At 42.5% G+C, this 20,054-nt stretch overlaps 1 protein-coding gene across 1 annotated transcript in view; it reads left to right on the forward strand.

Moving 5' to 3' along the window:
- Positions 1-659: 659 nt before the first annotated feature.
- Positions 660-20,054, forward strand: part of LOC118206209 (LHFPL tetraspan subfamily member 2a protein-like) — a 50,358-nt gene continuing 30,963 nt past the window's right edge. The window contains exon 1 of the mRNA XM_035378560.1: positions 660-1,038. The gene's annotated coding sequence lies outside the window, so the exon portion shown is untranslated. The remainder of the gene's footprint in view (positions 1,039-20,054) is intronic.

Genomic DNA, 20,054 nt, shown 5'->3' on the forward strand with positions numbered 1-20,054 from the left:
GAACAAGAACAAGCTCAGGAACAAACACAAAAATCCCTCTTGCTCTTCAGTCAATATTATTGATGCATTTAGACAACCTTCTTATATATACTGTTTTACTATGAAGTTGCATCTGTATCAGTGTACAGCTGTTCTGGAGAGCCTGCTAATATCTTATTATTTCTGAAACAGTCTTAGTTATGGAATGGTTGTGAGTGAATACCGCCAGAACCTCACATGACATCTTTTTGACATTCCAAGTTATTATACAATTATAAGCTGAGCCACATTCTTAATTGGTTTTATTTGTTTATTTATTTATGAATAATACAAAGATGTGGATTCAGTCTGGGAAGAATTGCTGTTATCCTGCATGGGTACAGTGAACTTAAATAAGAACATACATATGTTTGCAAGCAAATCAAAATTACATTTTAATATTTTTTGATTATCTTGCACTATTTTAGTAAGCTTATAAAGATAATAATGTTCATTTAACAATAAACACTGTATTGTGTCCAGGGATGGGTCATTTTTAGGGGCAATCAGTGCTGCTGGTGGTTGTGGGGGTTGGGCCCTGAGCCAAATTCCTGCCACCAATTGTCCCTTGTGTGTGTGTGTGTGTGTGTGCGTGCGCGCGTGCGAGCGTCCTTATGGGAGAGAGAGAGAGAGAGGGAGAGAGAGAGAGAGAGGCCATAGTCTACCTCTTTTCTTCTCTCGTTCTTTTGACAGACAAACGGAATGGGGGAAGGGATGGAAGAGAGAGAGAGCCGTGACTGAGGAAACCGACGTCAGATGGACGGTGGGCAGGCGCTGAAGACTGAATTTGTGTGAGAGAGCAAGAGAAAGCCCTTTTCCCTATTCAGTGGTCACGGAGAAAGTGTGGGGGAGGGAGAAACCTAAGCCAAGAAAGGGAACAAAAAGACAACCCACCTCAACTACAGCGGAGTCTCTGCGAACTCCGAGGAATTTATCTTGAAGAGCGAGCGCATCTTACTGAAGACTGAATCTTTCATTCATTGTTGGAAATTTCTGCTGCTGTAACACCCGGTTTACACTGTAAGTAGCCTATAAATGATACTTGAATAATGATGCGTTGTACGGAATAGACTCACTCCTTATTTCGAAACGTTTTTAACACACATCTGTACAGCTGCAGTTATAGTTATCGGAGAGGCAAAGTCGTGGCACTCAGTTCCCAAAAATACCGTGGTACCGTTGTAGTACTGCAGCCCGCGAGAGGGAGTTGCACAAGATAACTACATCACATGTTCCAAGTACATTATGTAGTTTAAAGCTACGTGAGTAGGCTATACTTTGTTCATATACTGAGACAACAGGATAAAAGTGACAATGTTCGATTTTGGATGTATGTATAAGAATGCGTATAAGATGATCTTTTTCCACCTCGTGTGTTACCCAGAGTATTCAAACAGGCGAACGGAATGATGACCACGTTTGCATGGTCGAATTAAGCAAAGTTAATTTTTGCTTTTCTAATGATGATAAATTCGTGCAATATTTCGAAATGAAATTGAACAATGCATTTACGTCATAAATAATGCACGGGGCTATGTGCTGTATTTTTAATTTATGGTTCGTCACGTGTATATTCGTTAAATTGATTTACAACACAGGCGATCTAATTGGGCTAAAACTAGTTCCAATCCGTAATCGTTGCGCTATGCCAAACGTAAACACGTTTCATCTGTCAGTTTCTGTGCTGCTGGAAGACTCTGCGCTGCTGAGGAAGCGGAGTCTGCACTCTGAAAAAAGGAATTTGTCAGTTGTGATGTAGGCTATGCTATCGTTCAAATGTTTATTAATATTGCACAGCGTTTATGTTCAAGGAGTTTTGTAACGGGGCAAGATACTTAAATAGTAGGCTACAGTTCTGTAAGCAGTGTAGTAGCCTACATAGCCTGTAAACTTGTCATGTGGACTTTGACCAACGTAACCAGCTCCTACAATGTAAACACACGTTTCTGTGATAAATCATGATTGCAGACTTCAAACTCATATATTTAGGTGTTATTTTAGGATATGGGTTTATTACTGTGACAACTTAAGGCTGCGACCAAGTGAGCGAGCATCCATGCAGCTTCTGTATTCGATCAAAATGATATTTAGCACAGACTGTGAGTGGGGAATGGTGTTCACTGCACAGCCGGACCCATATGTAAAACAGATTTATCATCTGACTTTTTCTGAAAGACTAAATCAAAGACATATGCGTGGTTTAAGAGCCCAGATTATGTACAAAGGACTTGCATTTGGTTTTGAGATTGGACCTTCAAATATATTTCATTGTGTTTTACCGAACACTTTCAGATTAGTTGAGTGAATTGAAGGGAGAAGAGCAAGATGTAACCCATAAAATCTTCAACCTCTGAAATAAACGTTTTTTAAAAAATCAGACGATAAACAATGGAAAATAATCGGTAATAATAAGTAAAGAAGATTATTGGAGCTCTCTAAATCAGAACACATCAGTGCAATTGTGTAATCCCAGGAACATAAGTGAATACTGTGCTGGGATGCCTGTGCTTTCCTGTGTCTCTTTAGAAAACCCTCCTTTATTTTCCTGCTTCCTCCTTTCCTTTCCATTGGAGGAGTTTTAAGTGCAAGACTCAGATTCTCATGGGCACAGATATGTTTGGGAATCCCTTTGTGTCACACGGGTTAAATCACATGTTAAGATAAGGCCTCTTTTCCCCCTGAATTGTTTACCCCTTAACTGAAAGCATTGGCTGTTCCTCTTTGGGGGTGGGGTGGGGGGGGGGGGGGGGGGGGGGGGGGGGCGGTGCCTTGGAGAATCCACTTGGCCCCCCACCCTTTGACCATCAGCAATTGTGCCCTTTGGTTTCCTCTGTCTAGTTCTACCTCTTCATATTGCATGTTTTTGTCTCATCATAGATCCTTTGATTATGCTTTTGAAGCTCGCTGTAGCAGGACATCTGGTACCTCTTAGGAGTGCTTCTCTCTTTCATTGCTGAAGACTTGACCTGCATCCGTCTTGCCTCTTACAGGACGGGCGACCTAGAACTTAAATCAGAGATTCTCTCTCTTTTTTTATCTTTCCCAACCGATCTGGAGTGGAGCTTCTTTCTGCTGTAGGGTCTGTTCATCATTTGGACTCTCACGCAACCTGGGCTAGTGAAAATTTAGCATCGCCCTGAAAGACATTAGGAAATTATGTCCTTTGTAAGGTTTTTTTTTGTGCAACCAGTTCCTTTGCAGCATGGTGGCACGTGGCAGCTAGTGTGATATGACACTATGTGATTGCTAACAAGATTCAAACTAAAATAAAACCATTGTTTTTTTAACGATGATGAGTAATGTAAAGGATGTAAATGGACGGTGATGCATAATGATGAACATAAAACTTGTCCCCATTCAAACAGGCTCCAGTTCACATGGCCTATAAGGATTACAGCAACCTTGTGTAAAGTGTGTAAAGTTGCTGATGCTGTTGGCTTGCTCCAGTTATTAAACTGAGATAGTGACATGGCATTTATGAAAGATTTATAATTGCCCAATGTGCCAGTGTCTTAGCAGTCCATAAACTCAGCACCTTAAACCTCTAGTTACTCCATGTTGTGCCATAGTATTGTTAGTTTAATCAGGTTAACACAGAGGTAATCATACTGTCCTCTTATTGAGGGATTTTCACTGTAGCAACTCATTGAAATTGATAGATAATCATCTAAGCCAGTATTCATGCTAATGTAAAATAGGTATTTTCATTGTTATGCATAGCTAAAGCTCACATTACCCATTACTGTGGACAGCACCAGAGGAGGCAATTCTGTGTGGGGATTAAGGGATGGGGGGCATTAAGGCAACTAAACAATAACTAAGGTCCACTTCAAAGGTTAAGCCACAGCATGCAGGGTGCATGACAAACCCATGGCCATTATTAAGTCAGATTTCTTCTGGATTTTTCAGTCACAATTTTAAGGCAGTGCTTTTGTTTTTTTATTTTTACGACACATTCTTCTTTAGCTCAGCGTTTTCAGATATTTTCTGAAGATGTTCAAAGATTGTGTAATATTTCAGTGTGGTGGCTGGTTTTGTCCACTTGAAAAAAACAGTTACTATAACAATGACCAAAACACCCCATCAAGCATTGGATAGTTCTGCTTTATATTTGCAGGTACCAGTAAATGCAAGACACGAAGGAAAAAGTAGATCTTCACACTCTGTTGAACCTTCTGCTGTTGTGTTCCGTCATGTACATGTTTTAATTAGGCTTAAGAATACAAAATACAACAACAGCAAGAGCAAAGGGGTTTATGAAATAAATCCCCATAAAGTCTACCCACTCAAACCCTGATGCCTGTTTCATTTGATTAACTGAACCCATCTGCCAAAATCCCCCAATTAATTGCAGAATAGCTTACCAGCCAAACCTTTACAAGGACCCAATACATTGTTCACAAATGAAGTGAAAGTTACACTATGGAAACTGGGCAAAAGTGAGCGGATAACAAGGGTTGCTAATGGTCGTGCCATTTTGAAAGCAGCTGTGAAGTTGGCCATAGTATTTTTGGCATGCTAAAGGAGGTGGATATTTTCTAGGCAGGGTTTTTTAATGGCTCAGAGTCTCTGTCCCCTCTGTTGTGTTTTCACAGAAGTCATGCGTGCTGATGAGATTAGGCAGCGCACGAGCAGTTTCTCTGCAAACCCCCACTCTCCCTGTGCACGTTTTTGGCCGGAGCTGGTGTGGGGACATTCTTGCCCTTGTCCTACGCGTGTAGCGGGAGGGACAGCATATCCCATCTGGCAGTGGGGTGCATTGCTCACAATAACAGATCACAGAGCCTGGAGAGATATGCTGGTGCTTCCCGGCACTTGAACAACACACTCCATGGAATACTGTGTGGGAAGTAGAGAGATTTTCTATTTTTCATGTGGTGCTTACATTTTACACTGGTAACAATCGGGTTATTATGAACTGGCTGGCTCTTGGTACTGGATTTACGGTGAAGCAGCCAATACATGACAGCCAAGAACGAGAAGGTAGCCCCATTACTTTTCATTAAAAATATGTCCATACATTGAAATAGAGGAGGTACTTGATCTTCCTGCATCATTAATAATAGACATTAATATACATTTTAAGCTCTCTGTCATTGTATCTGAGGCGTTTGAAAATGAAACCCAGTGTTGTATGTGCCAAGGGCCCACCAAGCAGATGGCCCTTAAACAAGTGCTTAATGAATGCTGGGCCTGTCCAAATAAATGCTTCCCCTGGGTTTATGTTGTTCAGAGTACCACTCTAGACTCTTTGAAATGTTTGGCTTCGGCCTCCGTCGTATTCCCCTATGTGCTTTTTAAAAAATGTGCCAGCCGTTGGGGTTCAAAAGACCTCAGACAAAAGCTCTCAGATGTAAGAGCCTAGATACCACAGAGGATCAAAATAACCATCTCCTCAACAGCCTTCTCAAGGAGGTTTCTCAGAACAGTTGCCAAAAAATTTTCCCCAACCACGGTCGTCGGAGGAAAGAACACCTCAGATGGTTTAAACCTGCGGTGACTTGAATTGATGATGGTGGAGCTGACCCTGTACCGTTTACTTAATCAAGTGCGTCAGTCTCACAGCTGTATGTAAATGAAATGGTAATGCCTGGCCAAAGAAACCCGCTATTAGACAACAGTAGATTAGACCTGACAGGCATACTGCCCTGATAATTATTTTTCTGGAATACGATCTCAATTGAGATGTATTTTTCTCCTCTCTTAGACTCCTACTTTATCGGTAAAATTTTGTATCCTTAATGCAAAGCCCACTTGGTCAATGTGGATCAGTGCCAAGCACTTTCATTCAGCTCAGATGGCCAACTGATTACATATTATCTGCAAACTCCATTTTGAATGCTAATTGAATATAGATAAGCACTTTTAAAGTGCATATCTGTTCCACGAAAAGAGGCGCTGTATACTGTGAATTGCCAGTCTGAATCTACCTCTTAATAGCCTGGGGTCTGAAGGCCGTATAATTGACCCCCTGGTGAGGGCTTGCTGGTAAATAGGACGTCCATTCAAACAGCAGTTGAAAGGCACTTAAGGAGAAGCTTGCATTGTTTTACGATGAAAGGCTGTGTGGCTGGTTGTTTACGGAATGGCTCTCCCGAAGTCATGGCAACCCGGTTCAGTTCAGATGGGTCCGGCGGTGCTTATTGTGTCGCCTCTTCGTTCTGCTGAACTCCAGTGGTGATAAACTGCATTTAGCGGTTTCCCACACGCTGTAAAATTCATAAAAGCACCTGGCGTTTTCCCGCCAATGGTGAACCACTTACCGTGAGTCACACCTCGTCATGTAACAGACTGCACCGTTGAAACTGATAATCACCAAAACTGTGCACATTCCCAGGTGAAGTTTATAGCCTGCTGTTAATCTCCCTAGTGAGTCCCACATGTTCTCTGAATGGGTGGAGTATAATTGCATGAAGGACATGTGATTTTTCTTCCCCATTCCTGATGTCAAACATTTTGTACTGAGTAGCTACATCTCTTTGGCCATTGAGAATGAATGTGAAGAGTCTTACCTCTAAGTAGCCATTTTACTTTCAAGAAGGTTGAAATGTAATCTTATGCCCCAAGGACAGTAGCTATGGTTAAGGATTGTGTTGTGCCCATTTATTTGAATGGCCTTTCAATCACCTATTTAGAGATTACAAAGAAAACCCTGAAAAACACACACAGAGGTAATCCGATTTTGTGACTTTGTGTCAAATGTTGGGATTTTAAAAAATCAAAAAAAATCAAATTCCATGTTTGGAGTTAAAGGGCTTACTTCATTTCTCATCATACGAACATCAAGAGGTTTAAAGAATTTCAGCCCATCTAGATGGCATCATCTGTAAAACGTTTATAAGTATATGCAAACAATTCAGTTTAGTAGCTAAACTTGGAAGTATTGCTATGTGCCATGAAATCATCGGCAGCAATTCAATAACATTATCGCAAATTGAATATAATTATATTAGTCACGTACCAGTCCAGTAGGAGTCAAAATTGTCCTTAGCTTTGAGTCACAATTAAATGGAAGGTTTACATAGTTAGTGATCACATAGAAAATAACAACTGCATGTATTTAAATTTCAAAAGCACACATGTTGTTTGAATCCAGGCTATATAGTTTAAATATGAATGTACAAAGTGTTATACACTATACAGAAGTTACCCAATAGCTTGCTGATACTTGTGTAGTAACATCTCCTTTAGGTGCACTGACTGGTATTCAGTGAGATCTGCTAGCTCCTCCAAATCAGACAATCAGCCTGAAGAATGTCTCCTGCCATGTCTGCATATCACCCACTTCTGGAATGGAAGAGAAGCCTCTTAAACGCTATCAAGATTTTCGGCTCTATCTTCTAACATCCAGCCTGCTTACATTTTTCCATAGGGAAGGGAATGTTTGATCCTGTCCTGGAGAAGTTTCGTAACTTTTAACTTTCTCGTCAATGCATGACTCTGTTTGTCCTCATTCTTCTTCCACCACACTCTGCTAGTTAAGGCATTATTTGGGGTCATAATATTAACAGTAAATTTTCATGTGCCAAATGCTTTAAGCAGACATGAAGTGTAGTGCAAGTTGCTGCTTGGTGCCTTTTAAACAGTTTAATTGCATTGCACTGAGCATTGATGTTTTAGCGTTTTTGTTAACATTTACCTAATGTGTTGCATGTGACCTCAGCGGAGGGAGTACAATTTAAACATTGTGTTTGGTTGACCTCATTTCTGTGTGACCTTGCTTTGGGACACAGGAGCACGCTAAGCATCAGCGAGGACAAGGCCAGGTTTTCATCTTTTATTGAAAGTCGCTATAAAGATCAGTGCTTTCTTCCACAGTTAGCTCTCTGCAGCTGCAGCAAAGGTCACACATCTGGGATCCATCCAGAGAGGAGTACTTTTAGGCTCCTTTGTAGCGTTCCCTTTCATGTGCGATGGCATAATTTGCTCGTTTTCAAAGGTTTTACGACACATTGTCTGCCTGGGACCCAGCAACCTCTCATCCATGACAGCTGACATTAACCTGCAGAGATGTGCTCCACATCAGAGAAAGCACTGCCGTTTGTTTTGCAGTAAGTAGACGTTGTCACGATGGTAAAACTGTCCACTTATGAGTCCTGTGAGGTTTTGCAGAAAGCAGAATGTAGAATACAAAGGGCAAATACAGTCATTAAGACCCAGAATTTATTTACATACTCTTCCATGGGGACACAGCTACAAGGAACTGGTCAGGGGCTTTGCGGTTCTCTAAGTTCTCTGACCAATTCTTTGGTTTCCATCCCTGCCATTCATGAATTAAAAACAGCACAGAAAAGCTACTGTCCTGTCCTGCACATTTCTCCTTGCGCAGGTAGACTGCGGGATACCAGTGGGGTGAGGCGGGGTTTACACTCTTCCAGCGGCTAGAGAGCAGCCAGGGTCTTCGTGTTTAAGGACGTGCCCACTTTGACCCACTTTGCGATGACACAGAGGATACAAGCTCGCGGCAGGCCCAGACAGGACCCAAGCAGAGTAAACCTGTGCGTCCTTCAGATAAGGGCGCCCCGCGTCTAGCCCGTACGTACGGAAGACTGAGAATGATGTAAAGAACGCGGAGGTAATCGGCGGGGGGTTTTTGCCGAGCTAGTGACCGCCGCAGACATTTATTAAAGGATAGAGCTTTCATTAAACTCCAGCTCTGGGCTTAGCCGGGCCAGATGTCCCCGGGCCGGCATTAGGGGTAATGACGAAGGCCGAACCCAAGCTGGGTGGAGCCGCTTCGTTTGACCTTGGCTGGCGAGAGCGGTTTTAAAGAGAGGCGAAGTGGGGGCGCTTGTCAGCTGTTTTACTGCATCGCTCATGTCTGGTTTCGCTGGAAAACAAAAAGCGCCGTCAACCTTGGCTCTGGCCAAGTCACCTGCGAGATGGGCGGAGAGCCTGGTGATTACGTGCAGGCCCTCTGAAAACAGGGCCGTTTAACTGTCCGCGCTCATGATTTGCGATTGGCCCTGAGGCTGCAGGTGAACTCACGGAGGAAAGCACCTGGACAATCCCACCAAAAGCAAAGGTCTGTTTGTCTTTCTGCAGCTGTTCTACGGTTTACTGCCTCGTTCAGAAATCCGCTCTGCTTGACTTGCGTCTGTGGCAGGTCTCATCTATTAGGTTACAGGTTTGTTGACAGGTTTCAGAAATTAAGATAATTTAATTTGCTTTTAGCAATATTTTAAACGCATATAAAAACGATTCTCACTTATTAACAAAATCACAAGGGTATGAAGATAATGCTTGTGTTGTGCATGCCAATTATTGGAAAAAAAATTAATTAAAATAGAAATCTATATAACTATTTAACATGGCGGGGGAAAGTGTAATTACTCAATCACATCAAATGCAGTATACAAGTATATGAAGGTACACATAGTCCTTCAAATAGTGATTACACCAGTTTCTCCAGATGGTTGAGACCATCCATGCGTGGAAATCATTATAATTGCATGAAATGTAAAAATAGAAGTTTGCCTTTTGGATGGAAACACCATAAAGAGAAAGTTTGTTGTGCTGGAATGGCCTGTAATATGGTTTCTTTAAAAAGCTCTGTTTTGATGTAACTCCCAATCGGCAAAGGCTGCCAAACCTATAGCACATTAGAAGTGGTTTCCCTGTCGCTACGCACATCTGCAACTTTTAATTCTGCATTTAATTCCGCTGATGTAATACACAGTATTCTGCATTTTCCACTCTTTATGGCCCTCTCTAATCAACAGGAATACACAGGAGGGTTATGTCTGGCAAGAAAAGTATATCTAACTAACAGCATGTAGGCCTAAAACATAGGAAGGTAAGAGATATTCTGTGTAGTAGGTAGTGCGTAGTTGTGCAGACTGTATGCAAAGACAGTGTGCGTCAATGAGTAATTAAAGCAGAAGTTACAAGGTGACGTAAGCCAGCATGCAAATCCTCAAGCAGTACCGGACCATGAAAACCGTTCAATCTCTGAAATTAAATGTAGGAGTTTGAATTAGTTTCCCCCTGCGACAGCACCTGTTGTTCATTACACAGGTCCTCACAATATTCTTTTATCATCTGTTAATGATAAAGTTTTGATTGCAGGTTTCCTGCTGTTACGTCTGTTGCTGCACGCTTCAAATAAAAATTAAGTGAACTCAGAACTATATGAAAAAGGGCATGTTTTTCAGTTTCTAGGTAACAAGCAAGTCTGAGGTGCTTCAAATATGAATACTGGCAGGTGTGCTTGAGTTGATGAGCAGACTAGTGTTAGGGAGCTGATTCTTCATTAAAAAAACTTTTTAGTCAAAGTGCCTGTGCCCTGCTTTGAAGTTAACTATGAAGGCATAATCTCTCCTCGTCCTCATGCCATTCTCGGGACAGCAGTGCCTTAAACAGACACCGACGCTGTCTTTGCTTAATGACTGCCCCGTGAGCACAGCATGAGCAGAGCCCCCGGGAGCTCATTTTGAGCTTCTGATCTCTCCTCGAAGAGTAATTACCGCGTCAGAGCGTGCCCGTGAGAGTGATGTCATTTGCACGAGACGAGCGAACGGGTCGCCTGGCGCGCAGACGGGGTCCGCGGGAGGGGTCCCGGGGAGCTGGGGTCGCGAAGCGAAGCGCGGCGTCGTTACGCTCCCGAAGCCCCTGACCGTGACCGGCGAGGGCCTGAACTCGCGCTCGGAGGAATCTCTGCCTTCTCCTGGGTTTGAGGAGGAAGTAGACCGTGAACGACTTTATCTCCTCTCCGCTCCGGCTGCATTTGGGTCATTATTGTTGTTGTTTTTTTTTTTTTTAGACTTGTGGAGCATTTTTTCACAGTTCAATTCCAAGGAAACCGTCCACCTTTTTAATTATTTCAGTCTTTTGAGTTCTCCAGGTTTTTAAATAGTTTTGTCATCTTAGATAGCAACAACAAAACCAAGCATAAAGTATATATGAATTCATCAGAGGCACGTTGGTGTCAAGATCTAAGATTTGAGCAATCAGAGTTGCAGCCTTAATGTAATAAAAAAAGTGCTCTTCTCATTAGGAATAACCTTGTCTATTTTCACATTATGAAAATGGATGCATATGGCAGAGTCTGTTATGTGTAATGACAACCTAATAACAGTTTACTGAAGTGGATTGGTCATCTTAGAGTCAAATCAAAATTGATTTCATTTTTACACTCCATTACTTGAATCATGCAAGTGTAATATACAACACAATTTAAATTAGCTGTATAATTTTACAAGCTGACATATTTCAATTAAAGGATACAATGTTTGATCTATTGGGCATTTCTCAATACACAGAGCCACTGTGCTACTTCATTAAAATCTCCATCTATAGAAAATTATGGTGTTTAATGACCTCTAGGGGAAAGAGAGTCTGTGTTTATAACTTTAGGCTTTGAAGATGTGGTTTTGGAAAACATGTGTAGCAACATTTCCCGGCCATACCTATGGAAGACCACGGGTGTAGTGAATCTGTCAGGAACTCAGTGGGTTGCAGAAAAGGAAGAGTAGATTAGTCAGACAGTTTTAACAGACCTCGGTTTGTGCTTGAATAACAGTTCTGTAATGGCATCTGTTTGGTCTTCCTTAAGAAAATAAGCTATGCAGAACAGTGGTTTGGGCACTGACAATAAGAGCTAGAGGCAGAACAGTGGTGTTTAAACCTTTATTTGTCTAAATTAATCTAGAAAGTCTAGTGTTCTAGAACTCCATTGCTTTCAGTTACCAGTAGTGATTGTTACAATAGCATTGGAATGTTCAATTAAGAACATTCTAATCACATATTCTTACATCTCGAAGGGTTAAATTAACTAACAATTGATCTTGCACAGAAACTCTCAGCAGAAAGGCTGCATAGTTGAGTTGCGCTCATTTTTTTATTCCTTTCTTTAGGGAGCATAGACCAAGGCAGTATGTCTTTAATTACATCTCGTTGTTTGGATTACGAAGCATCTTGGTGCCACGAAGTGGATTCTGCAGGCGGGAGGCTAACATCTGCGTCTCGTTATAGGGCCTCCGAGAACTCATCGGGCCTGAGCTCTACCTGGCTTCGCCCCGCTTAGCCGTGGCGTAAATCCCGCGGCTCGCAGCCGGACAGGCAAAGCCCCCTCTCGTAGGCAGAAAGACTGAGTCAGCCCGGTGACCTCACGCAGAACGGAGACCGGCAGGGGGGCTCGCTTTTCACGTCCCTAACCCAGCGACCTACATTACAGCCCAGGCCATCACTGCCTTCTACTAAGGGGGGGTAGACTTTACTTTATGCCAGGGTTCCTCAATCTTATCCAGAAAGGGCTGGTGTGGGTGCAAGCTTTTGTTCCAACCAATCAGTAACACACCCGCTTCTACTAATCAACCACTAGAGTCTTTGCTGAGAACCTCAGTTAGTAGAATCAGGTGTATTACTGCTTGGTTGAGATAAAAGCCTGCACCCACACCGGCCCTTTCTGGGTAAGATTGAGGACCCCTGCTTTATGCTTTGTTGGAAAGTACATGACAAGCACACGATATACGATGGAGTTGTACGTTATTTCGACAAATTTAATTGCGACTGTTGAAGGAAAGGCAAGCGGTAAGCGTTATCTCATCAGGAGGAGCTATTGACTGAAACTGCTTCTTCACTGTCAGCTTCCTGTAACCGCCTACACAGCGATCACCGTTTAACACAGTTTTTAACCGGCAAGCGGACATCTAAAGGAATCTGTACAGGGGTCACATGCAAAGACTGTATTGGCACGTAGCACACTAAGTTGCTATATTACTTCACATTGAATTCAAGCACAGACTGAGCAGAACACTTCCTGGCATTTCAGAAAAGCCTTTCTCAAGAGGGTGTTGTCATGAATATGAATCAGATATATATTTATATATATATTACTTTCTCAACATGCTGTACTGCATTCCTGCTTGCTTAAATGTGCACACTCAGCCCAGTGGAGACTTATAGAGGTAATTGCACTGTAAAGGTTTACTGTAGAGTTGGCTCTTCCACGAGGACCTTTTCCCTTCTAAGGGATATCTAGCCACATCTGTGCAAGTCTGTGTTGCATCCCTCATGGAAAGAGCAGAGATTGCCTCCAGGTCCAGGCCATGATAGTGTTGGCCAGGCCCTGCTGTTTTTTTTTTCACTGTGCTGTGTCTGTTATCTGCTTAGTCAGTTGACCCGTTACACCAGTTATGTATTTTGTATGCCCGGTTTACTTTTTGACCTGGTCGAGTTGTGGTTGAATGGGGCTAGATGATTCTTTGTGTGGCCTCTGGCTGGACCTCGATCATGCCACTACAAACTAATGTCAGTGTCACTTAATGCATGTTTTAGCCCATTGCCTCATTTGTGGGTCCATTAAAGATATGTAGATCTCAGAGTTGAATCACTAACCATTTGACTGGGTGAAAAACAAAGACACTCCTAACATATGAAATGAGAACCATGTGCATGTGCACTAATGTAGATCCTAACTGCCTGCAGAAAATCCTGAATGATATAAAGATACTGGAAACTCCAGAAGAGTTTGGAGATGTGCAAAAGAGAAAAGAAGACTGATTGAATCCATATCAGCTGCTTGAGCGGTCCTATAGTTGGAGCACCCATTCGTATGCTAGAAGTTGTAGTTTCAGTTCCTAGCTTGTCAGAACCAAAGACTTCAAAAGTGTAAGTGCCTGCTGGCCATCAACATCACGTTGATGAAAAGGAGTTCTGTGTATGGTACATATTTGTAAGTCAGGTTGATTTATTGTGTAAAATAATTGGAAAAGCCCTCAGCCTATGGTAATGCTTCTGGCGTTATTACTAGCAGTAGCCAATCATAGATTGAGGTTTAATATTCTGTGTCAGCGTATGTGGCACTGTCCGCATACAATATAAACCAACCAACCGAGCCTCTCTGTGGTTGAACTGATTGGTTGGTGGGGGTTTTCGGGTTTGGACCTCCTCGATGTCTGTTATATTATTAGCGTACCTATAGCTAAAATAGGGCTCTGAGACAAGGATGTGGTTGCCTTTACCGAACTTTAGCATTACCAGGATATTTTCAGCTCTTTGGTCCATGACCGGTTCTACTCCTCAGAGGACCAGCTGGCCACAGAATTCGGAATCTAAGGGTAAGATACAGAGGCTTGCAGAAGGGAATCGTTCTCCATTTTCCTTTTAAGTGCTGCTGGTAAGATCTTCAAAGCGCTGAGACATTCCGATTGGTTCCTTAAATAATGAGAGTTGTAAATTTAAGCCAGTGGCAGAGCTGCCTGGCCTGCAGATCCAGAGTTATTCTTTTCAGGAGCATATTTGATTGTGCTTGTGTTCACAGCCTTTTGGGAGGGGAAGGGTGGCCACGTTGTACCACATCCACTGTAATCCCTGCTAAATAGAAGAAGAGTAAACAGTATTACAGCTCTACAGGGGAAAATGGTGACAGTATAGCCTCTATCCTAAAATTACACCAATTTGAGGTTGGAATATACTGCCATTTCATTTTCTGAAAAGTATTTTAAGATATGTGTTTGGGAACCGTTTTAAGGAGTGTAAGCGCTTTTCAAGTGTATTTGCAAGTGTTATTTTGAGTGTGTGTGGAATACGTGGATTCTAGTGTAACGTGTATATTAAACTTAATTTCAATGTTATGTTTCTGTCATTTAGTCTGAATTAGGGGAAATCACGAATGTCCCTCAAAGTAAAAAGATTATAGTAAATAGATTTCACCCAATGGGAAAACTGTACCAACATCAGTTTTGGCATGAACATGATGATATCAACATGAATAGTTTTTATTAATTAGCATATAAAGTAATCTTCTGAACAATTAATATTTATAATACATCAGACTGAGCTGGCTTCCCTGTTTGTCCTCCAACCCCACCCCAAGCGCCCACCCCACCTCCACCCAATTCCTTCTACTTTCATGTGAAGACAGAGCCTCAGATGCTTCTGATTACCGTTCCTGTGTCTGCATTCGGGGTCGGGAAGGAAAACAATCCGCTTGCCTGGCCTGCTGGTTCCACAGCCGATGTGAAACGCAGATAGACGGGCCCTTGCTCTGGAGGAGAGGCTCTATCTCTAACGTTTCATCGGGACGTGCCACCGCCGCTGGCGTAACGCAACAGTGACCGGGATTCCAGGGAGCCGCATGTTTAATGCGACTGGGATTCCAGGGAGCTGCATGTTTAATGCGACTGGGATTCCAGGGAGCTGCATGTTTAATGCGACTGGCATTCCGGGGAGCCACATGTTTAATGCATTCTTCTGCATGCGAATGAGGTCACAGCTGGATGCGTGCGCTCCAAGGGTCCTACTGAGGTTTTTTTTTTCTTTTTTTTGCAATTCTGAAGAAAAAGTTTAACACTTGCTTTTACACTCATTGTACAGATGTCTTGTAAAGAGTTAGGTATAGTATGGAAAAACATTAGAGTATGTGCTGGAAGATAAGCAGTGATTCTGCTGTCCGAGTGTAGTAGTGTTTGTTCCACTTCTGTGGGGCCAGTACAGGCAGGCATTGCGATTGGGAGGAGTGGCCAAGCAGGGAGAGGACAGCCAATCGCCTTGAGGTTGCAGAAGGGAGCGATCTGCCTGGGGTGCAAGCTCTGAACTTTGATTGTCCATTTCATTTGAAGTCCATTTACGATTTTACCATGATTGGAGGTATAGTGGAGCTGTTCCATTTGCTCCGTAGGCTAGTGCCGTGGTCTTAGACCGTATGTGAGCAGTAACAGGTAGCCAGCGAAGTACAAGGAGGAGGAATGAAAATGCCTTTCAAAGTGAATCACATTTGAAGACGAATCTTCATTAAATCCAAGCCTATGTCTATGAATAGCCATGCTGGGCTGGTGAATGATGGGATTACTGATCATACTGAAGTGACATGGGTCAGTTGTGGAATTCAGAAAATCCGAAGCGTATATGATTCGAATGTGATGACTGGATTCACGTGAGCGGGGAGAGCGAAGTACAGGGATCGGAGGAAGGCGGCGTCCGCACAGCACAGGCTGTGACTGCGCAGTCAGTGGCCTTGCGCTAACCGCCGAAAAAAATGACACGCTTTCTCTCGCAGCTGTTAAAATAGGAAATGGTGCAGCCTTGGGTTTCAGTCTCTGTACTTACACACCCCTTTGCAACCATAGGTCGGTGCCCTCTCTTCCTGTGGAGCTGAAAGCAGTCCTGTCATTCCAGGATTACTGGAAGGTCTCCCTGCGCTAAAGCACATTTCAGCTCACGTTTCTGCAGCTCAGAGTTTCCCAAATGGAGTAGCCAGTGAGGTGGATTCTGGGGGTCAAAGGTCAGCCCCGATGGCTTGTTTGTGAGTAACTGCGGAGCCACACATCAGCTCCGCGTTCTGTCAGAATAACAAAAAAAAAAAAGAAAGAACCGCTGCAAGGAACAACCGGCTGTGGTGAGGGAAACCACCGATGACATGCCTCCTTCAGGATTCCCAGAGTCACCCCAACTGGCTAAGAGGAGGATCCGGCTGGGAAGTGGCTTCTGGAAGCTTCTGCCACATGGCTGATGGCACCATACAATGGCACAGTTCCTACAAACATGGGGCTTGGAAGCTCAGAAGGCCCCTCACCCCCAACCTCGAACAACCATAAACCTGATGTATTACCTGGTTGTATGTTGTTCTGGAGGGTCTGCTATTCCCTATGAGGGTTGAGGAGGTCTCTGAAGCACCAGCGAGATGGAAAGCTGAAGGAACAAGATGTCCTGGATGTCCCCCTCCTGCATTCATTTATTTACACTGAGGCTCAATGCTGCAGTTGGATGGATGAAAATGGTGGTGGGGGGGGGTCAGAGAGTCAGGTTCGAAGAAAAGAAAACCTCCGCCCTTACGATAATATACAGATGGTCTGATTCAGAAGTGTACCTCTTGCAGATGGGACATTTCTACACTGTGAAATCCAATGAGGTCAGGAACCTATTAGGAATGTTCTCATGAGAAATGGGGGGGGGGGGGGTTGGTTTGTTGCCTCTCATTTCAGACTGATAGCCCCTGCCCCAGATGGATACACAAATAAAACTGTACACTGCTAAGGTTCAGCAGAGGCTCTGCCGCGAAGCCAAAAACAATGGTGGGAGAGCCAGGCTCTAAAATAAGAATGGCATGTCTAAGGCCCGCCCTCATTAAGGAGTCGACTGGTCGCCTGGCATGGAAGTGGATCCAGGTGCCATCATGTCTGAGGAATGCGTAATGCTCAAATCAACACGGATTTCTTTCAGAGATAAATGTGTGAAATCCAGGTCTGCCATGAATGGAAGAAAAGGTCAAAGAACAGTTCCAGTCACTACGTGACTTAAGTGTGAATGGGTGTTGCTGTATATTACCAATTTTCTCCACTCTTTGCAGACTTGTGGCAGGGTGTACAGGTAATTAGACATTAGGCCCCCATTATGTGGAAATTCCTAAACAGGCCTAGATGGACCATTGACATTAAATTAGGATGACTGTTCTGGCTTTGTATGCGGTCCACGTGGTTTGGACGAAGGCCCAAAGTAGTGTGAGTCATGTCCGATTTAAACTTTCCTTTCATCATAACTGATTCAGTCACAGCAGTTCTTCTTCCATGTTTTTTTTTGTCAGAATTCTGAAATATGTTTTTTTTGTGTTTCTGTTTACTGCACAATAGTGAATTAATTGTTAGCTGTAGTTTATTTGTGACCTTTCAGTATATTTATACGTGTATGGATGACGCAAATGTGTTGCAAGCCTTAAAGCGTCTGACGCCTGACTTGGCGAAGGTGTTATCTAGGAAAATGTGTAAGTTTCTTCATTGTTGAAGAGTGCAGTTACCTCTAATTTGCACTAAGACATCCAGAATCCGTAATGTGGTGTCCAAAACCAAGGTCAATGTGCCCAAAAGAATGATAGAGAAGACATTAGTATGTGAATGAAAGTGAAGAAAAATTTGAATATTTTTTCTTCAAGATCAAAGTCTGTCCACAGTACATTTAAAATAAAACCTTTATTGTTCTCCTTTGAACACCCTTGTCTCATGAATCAATAGAAAGCTTGAATATTCATATTGAATTGATTGGAGGTGGTGATTCAGATCTCTCTCCTGCTTCTGGATGAACAGTGAATAAACAAAAGGGGACAATACTGGCATTAACCAGCATTCTTGTTCTATATCATGTTGTGGTCATTACCAGACATCATGGTAACATCAAAAGTAACCAAGTGTTCTGACCTCATCCAATCAAAAAGCTGTGACACCAGCATTTATATTTCCTCACTGAATGTGAAATGTCTCTGGATAAGAGCGTCTGCTAAATGCCTATAATGTAATGTAATGTCTAATTTTATGTGTCTGAAAGGGAGATTGGATTGAGTACTATTCGGGGAAAATATGTTTGAGCAATTGGACTATAAAAAAGATACAGTAGTTTATGAAACATGTGGAACTGATTATGAAACAAGATTTGGGTATTCTTTTCATGTGGCAGGCAGATGATTGAACTTAGAAATATTTCCAGAGCAACATATGGCAAAATTTTGAATTTTGTTTTGCAACATTCAAAGGCAAATCAAAAGGGCTTCTGTGAAATCAGAAGAACAAAATCTCCAATAAAAATCACTGATAAACATGGACATTTGCAGTGTAGCAACTTTTTCCAAGCCATGCTGTGTTTTTGTATTATCTTTGTATCCACTCTTATATTTGCTTTAGGTGATATTCCATGATCAGTTCTGTACTGAGCATTTCCCTCTCATGTGCTTGTTGATGTCAGATGAATGTTTCGATACGGCACCACTGGACACTTCTGTCTCAGACAGTGGGGTCCAGAGCAAGAATTTGTCCTTCCCCTGACATGGGGAAAGTCATTGTATCCGCTTTGTGCTGAAATTACACATTGATCGGAGAAGCTGATAATAAGGGCACCGTCGGTCAGTGGACGCTGATGTGTGCTCGATTTAAGGATTAAGTGTTTGTTTTGGCCAGTGTCTCATCCACTCATTATTGAACAAGGCCAGGGAGGCTGCATTGATCTCTGGACCGTCAATCTCAGGGGGGCTTCTTGGTTTTATTTCTCCAGGTCAGTTTGTTTGTGTTTCCAGGTCGGCTTGCCAGAAAGAAATGTATCGGACTTTAGATCCTGACTTCCATCAAAGCGCAGCTGATATGTATCTACTGGGGCCCATGATCTGAAAAGCGTAATTACAGAAGAAGAGTGAATTTGGTTTGCGAGCGACCACAATGGCCTCATGCTTTGGTGCAGATTCAATCTGTTTACAAACAGCAGAAATGCTGACCACCCCCCCTGCAAGGCTCAATTAGTCAATTTCCTGCCAGCTTGACTGCCAGTTCTTTGACAAGGCTGGGGGTTCATTGGCTCTGGAGACAAGAAAATGAAAACCATTGTACTTATAACAATGCTGTTGTTGTTGTTGTTGTTGTTGCTGTGTGTATCACTTTACAAAAGAAGGCAGCCTGGAATTTTTTGAGCAGAACAGGGTTCCTGCTTAACTTTTTTTTTTTGCTAAGGTATAAAAAAATATGCACTTCAACTAGAATTAGCATGCCCCATTCTTGAAATAGATACAGTTGTAGCTAAGTTAATTAATTAATGAATGCATTCATTTTTAATTCATTTATTTTGAATTCAAACTATCTCTGATTCATTCACAAAATATTTAAATGTTGTCCAAATGACATAATAACTTAACAAATTGGAACATGGACTGATATTAGACAAAGAAAAAACACCTAAGAACTACACGTTCTTGCGTGAAAAAATTACTGTCTTTGTATTTTCACCATATTGGTACCATTGACTTGCATTGAAACTGGTGGCTGAAACACCTATACTGGAGCTAATCGCACTGGCGCTAGTGAGCAATGTCGCCAGGAAATGAGCTTCAGAAAGGAAGCCTGGTCACAAGTCATATTTTTGGTAACTGTAAAACAGTCTGTTGTTTTGACACAATTGATTAAAGTAGAAGCCAGGAGACATTTCCTGTCTTTTTTTGTGTCACTCTGTCCTTGGTGACCTTTATTGTAACTGGACCCCACACATCCCCCATTTCACAAAAGCCACATTGTTTTAAGCTCTTCCTTTTGCCCTGCACTCTCAGGATGTTCCTTTGATTTTTT

The sequence above is a fragment of the Anguilla anguilla genome, chromosome 10 (assembly GCF_013347855.1).
Source record: "Anguilla anguilla isolate fAngAng1 chromosome 10, fAngAng1.pri, whole genome shotgun sequence".
Classification (NCBI taxonomy): Eukaryota; Metazoa; Chordata; class Actinopteri; order Anguilliformes; family Anguillidae; genus Anguilla; species Anguilla anguilla.